This window comes from Tarenaya hassleriana, unplaced genomic scaffold, assembly GCF_000463585.1.
Source record: "Tarenaya hassleriana unplaced genomic scaffold, ASM46358v1 Cleome30, whole genome shotgun sequence".
NCBI lineage: Eukaryota > Viridiplantae > Streptophyta > Magnoliopsida > Brassicales > Cleomaceae > Tarenaya > Tarenaya hassleriana.
The window spans coordinates 1722184-1727209 of NW_010966178.1; positions in this window are offsets into that span (position 1 = coordinate 1722184).

Below are 5026 nucleotides of genomic sequence, written 5' to 3' on the forward strand. Positions count from 1 at the left end.
CATGTCGTTTTGCTCCCTTCTGCCAACACAAAATAAATTACTAGGAGATAACCGCGCGTCGGATATTTTTGTTATTATTATTATAAATTGTTTACCTTTTCATTATAAATTATAACTTAAATGAAAATTCGTTGATATGATTATAACATAAATTATCTTATTAGATCAATATATATATATATATGAAAAAACGTAAAAAATGAAAGAATTTAAATATTATTATATTATAAAATCATTCTTATATTGAATAAACTTATTAATGTAATTGTATATATTTTTAAAAATCAAATTTATGAATATATATTGTAATTGGATATTTTCTGTCATATATTTTTACACGTTGTGTTGAAAAATCTATTTTAATATTTTTAATTAAATAATATCGGAAAAGCGTTGAAATAATAAGATATTTATAATATTTTTAATTAATTTTTATATAAATTATTTTCGATTGTAGTTTCTTATAGAGAAAATCCCAAAAAAATTACCGAATTTGGAGATAGTTGACATGTTAATACTGAACTTTTCCAACTTTCAAATTAAATATGAACTCGTTGATTTTGACATAAAAAATATTGAACTTATAAATCTTTGACAAAAACCTCATTGACGTTAAACGGCATTAAATCGATCAACGGTTAAGCTCATGTGGTGGATGATTCAACTGTTAAAGAATACACACATGAGAGCGTCAACCGAACCGAAGCCAAAAATCAATCTAAGAGAAAACAATGTTATGGCAATTCGATGGCATCTATTTATACAAAATGGAAAGAGGATCACGACAATTGACAACTTACCAAGTGTACAAGAGGACAAATATCACGCAAGGAAACTTTGGCTATAATGGAGCAACATATCTATCAAAATATAGTCATTTCTTTATTTACCTATTTCTGACATTTATGTACACATGTATCCGTTGGCTTCAACATTCTCTCAAGCGTGTATATATGCACATAATATGATGTAATTTAGGATTAAGGGAATAAAGTGAATGTTCCTGTATTCATCCCCTGTTCATCTCGTCTTTTGAATCCTAAATCGGATTTCTACAAAACCGAACTCAATCTCTTTTCTTCTTCGGAATCTGTCAAACATATTCTCATTCTTTATTTTCTACGTGGTATCAGAGCCTGGTTCGATCTGCTCTTTATCTTTTTTTTTCTCAATCTCTTTTTTTTTTTAGTTTTGGATGTTCATATATCCAAATCGTTCAAATAGAAGTAAAAATCCCAAAATCAAACGAGGTGCTGTGATAAAAAGAAGTCAAACCTAAAAACTCTAAGATCAAGCGAGGTGTTATGACAAAAAGAGTTAAAGGTAGAACTTCAAAGTCAAGCGAAGTGATTTAAACATGGGTAATATTCTCTAAAAGAACTAAATTTGGTGTTTATGGATTTTTCAAAAGACAATGAAAATATCTATGGATTTTTATCGCATTATCTTTTCAAGATTGATTTTTGCATTCTTTCAAAATCAATCTTGAGGGGGAATGTTGAAGTAGGAAAATGAATATGTGATTGGAGGAAAATCTAAATTTTGGAGGAACACAATATTATGTTAAATATTGTGAATCATATTTATTTCCGTTATATCTATATTTCCTTTTATTTCATTTGTTAATTTTCCTATAAATATGTGAGTTATTTTCATTGTAATGAAACAAGAAGAAGAAGAGATGTAACAATAAAAGTAATTCCGTTCCTTTCTATTTGTCTTATTTTATTTCCGCATTTTATTTTTCTACATGGTATCAGAGCACCAAGGTCCTTGGACCCCTCTGTGATTTTTCTTTTCTTTTCATTTCCGCAGTTAAATCTCCATCACAATAATGGAGTTTTATATGCCAAAGAAGGATTCAAAAGTCCTTGAAACTTTCACATATATAAGAGCTCTTAATTTCATCCGTAATGTCACAAATGAAATGCCTTTGGAGCAGATGAAAAGTGAAAGCACGATTCTTTGGTCAAAGCTTGAAGCACTTCATCCCGCATCAAGTAGCAACGAAAGAGCCAACATCAATGCAGCCCTTGTTTATCTCTCCATGCTAGACGGTTCATTCAACGAATTGAGTCTTCAAATACTCGATGAGGAATCTCTACCATCTATTAACGAAGTTAGGGCGATGGTGAGCAAAGTGGAGTTAGGCAGACTGCTCCAAGGGAGAACAACATGTAAGTATAGCGAAACCGAATACTATAATGATGCCTATTACAGTTTTTGTGCTAAAGTTTTGCAGAGGCTAAAGGATGAGGCCATCTATCAACAAGATGATGGGAACAAAGTGGTGCACTCCGAGGAGGACCAAGCAGCCACAATCCCCACAGAAAAGAAAATATCCATCACAACCGACATGGATAATGATGAAACTGCAGAGGCAAACGAAATCATTATGCAATCTGAAAACGATCAGATCTTAGGAACAGATGAAGAAAGACAAAGTGAGGGGCAGATAGAGACAATAACCATGGTGGACGACTTCCAAGAGGAACATAATTTCCAAAGTGAAGCGATGACCAAGGCAATGATGTTACAATCCAAATCTATTCAATACGACACGGAATGACTTCATTCGGTTAAGGGGGAAATTTATGTTTTTCCCAAGGACTTCTTTCCAGACCGTTGGTCTGAGGGAGAATGTAAGGTGAAAATTCAAACCAATGGTAAAACACTCTATCTTCTCTTGTTTGATTATAATCACGTTTTTGCAACATTATTTTTTGTTTTAAATATAAAACGGAGTGCTTTGGCCTCCTTTGTGTATTTTAATTGGACTCGTGAGTATTTATAGAATTTAGGAACTAGTCTAGAGATGCATTGCAATTCTGAAGGGGAGTTATGGAAGATAATGCAACAATGGAAGCAGATTCAACGTGCATGGACAAACTTTTACAACGATGAAGGCATTTGCTCGTCAAGATTGGCTTTTCGATATTTCTCCAAGTCAATCTTGAGGGGGAATCTGTCAAACATATTCTCATTTTTTATTTTCTACATCAACGCCTCGTCATCCGCCACGTCAGATAAGCATTTTAAAAATAAAAATAAAAATAATTTGAATTATAATTAAAAAATAAAATAAAAATTAATAAAAATTAAAAAGAGTAAAAGTAAAAAAGTAAAATAAAAAACGAAATTTAGAATTTAACATAAAAATTTAACATAAAAATTTAACATAAAAATTTAAAAATATATAATTTATATGCAATATATATAGTCATATATATATATATAATCTTAAAAATTAAATATGTATATGTATATATATATACACACATATATATATATATACAAATTTAATATTTAATATTATATATATGTATATATACATAAACATATATATACTTACATTCACAAATTCATATGTATATATATATATATATATATATATTTATGTATATGTATATATGTATATATTAATAAATATATACATTTAATAGTTACTATTTTATGTGTATATATATATATATTGTATATTGTATATTTTTTGTTTTTGTTTTTATTTTTTATTTTAAATTTTAGTTTTAAATTTCAATTTTTAATTTTAAATTTTTAATTTAAATTTTAAATTTTAAATTTTAAATTTTTAGTTTTTTATTTTTATTTAAAATTTAAATTTTAAATTTTTATTTTTTTTTTATTTTTTTCTTTTTATTATTTAATATTTTTTATTTTTTTCTTTTTATTATTTAATATAGATGACGAGGCGTTGAGTCATCCGCTACATCAGCTCAACCGTTGGTCGATTTAACGCCGTTTAACGTCGATGAGGTTTTTGTCAAAGATTTACAAGTTCAATATTTTTTGTGTCAAAATCGACAAGTTCATATTTAATTTGGAAGTTGGAAAAGTTCGGTATTAATATGTCAGCTATCTCTAAGTTCGATAATTTTTTTGGGATTTTTCCCTTATAGTTTAATGGCCAATTTATAATGATATGTTAGGTATGAACGTCGTTAAATACCATCACACAACAAACCTATGATTTCAAAATACACATAGCATATTTAAATATATGCATGACAAAAATGAAGACATAATTGCAATCACATTATTTGAAGTTAATCATTTCAAATTAGAATACACTCGGTTTTTCATTCTGATAGTATATTGATGATTTGGCGATGTATTTATTATTGGTTTTTTCATCTTAACAATCTTAATTGAAAAATTTATACGTATAACTTTAATTAAAATTAAAAAGAGACATTTAAAACAATAGATAATATATTCAAAACAAACCCAATAGATGAAAATGTTTTAATCGAGCAACAGTAATAAATTTTGTAATCAATCATTAAATCATTGAGATAGTCATAATTTTTTATATATATACATAAAAAATATAATAATGAGAAAAATCGAATGGAATAAAATATATAAATATAAATATATATTTATAGCATATTATGTGTGATATTTGCAAAGACAGTGGTTTACTGTTGAGATATTTGTAGTATAGAAAATAGACAACATATGTATTTTTGTCAATTTTTTATTTTTTAAAATGTGACCTATTATATGTGTGTTTTATCTAACTAACTATCGTTTTATTCTTTTTGTTTTTTCTTATCTTTAATAAATAATTTTGAACATACTGTACTGCTTGGTTTTATTAGGAAAATCGAGTTTTGAAATGTTATTAGATAAAAAAAAAATCCAATTATCTTGTCTTCTTGGTAGTTTTCAGGAAATTTAAATTAGTTTTTTACCGTACAAAATTCAATCTGAAATACTAAAATAGCATTTGAGAAGTTCACAAAACATGATAGGACTAATCTGAGCCCTCTTTTTTCTTTAATTTTTTTCAACATAAAATTGAAGATGAAAAGAACCATATTTTCTAAAATTTAAAATTATTTTTTTTCGATTTAGTGACAATCTGATTAAATAATATTAATTATAGATTATTGCGTCCAATTATGCGTAAAATAAATCGTAATTGATGATTATTTGAACATGAAGTGGTTGCAGAGAAAAAAGTTGGCTGGGCAATGCACGGTCCGGTTAACTGTCGGTTCAG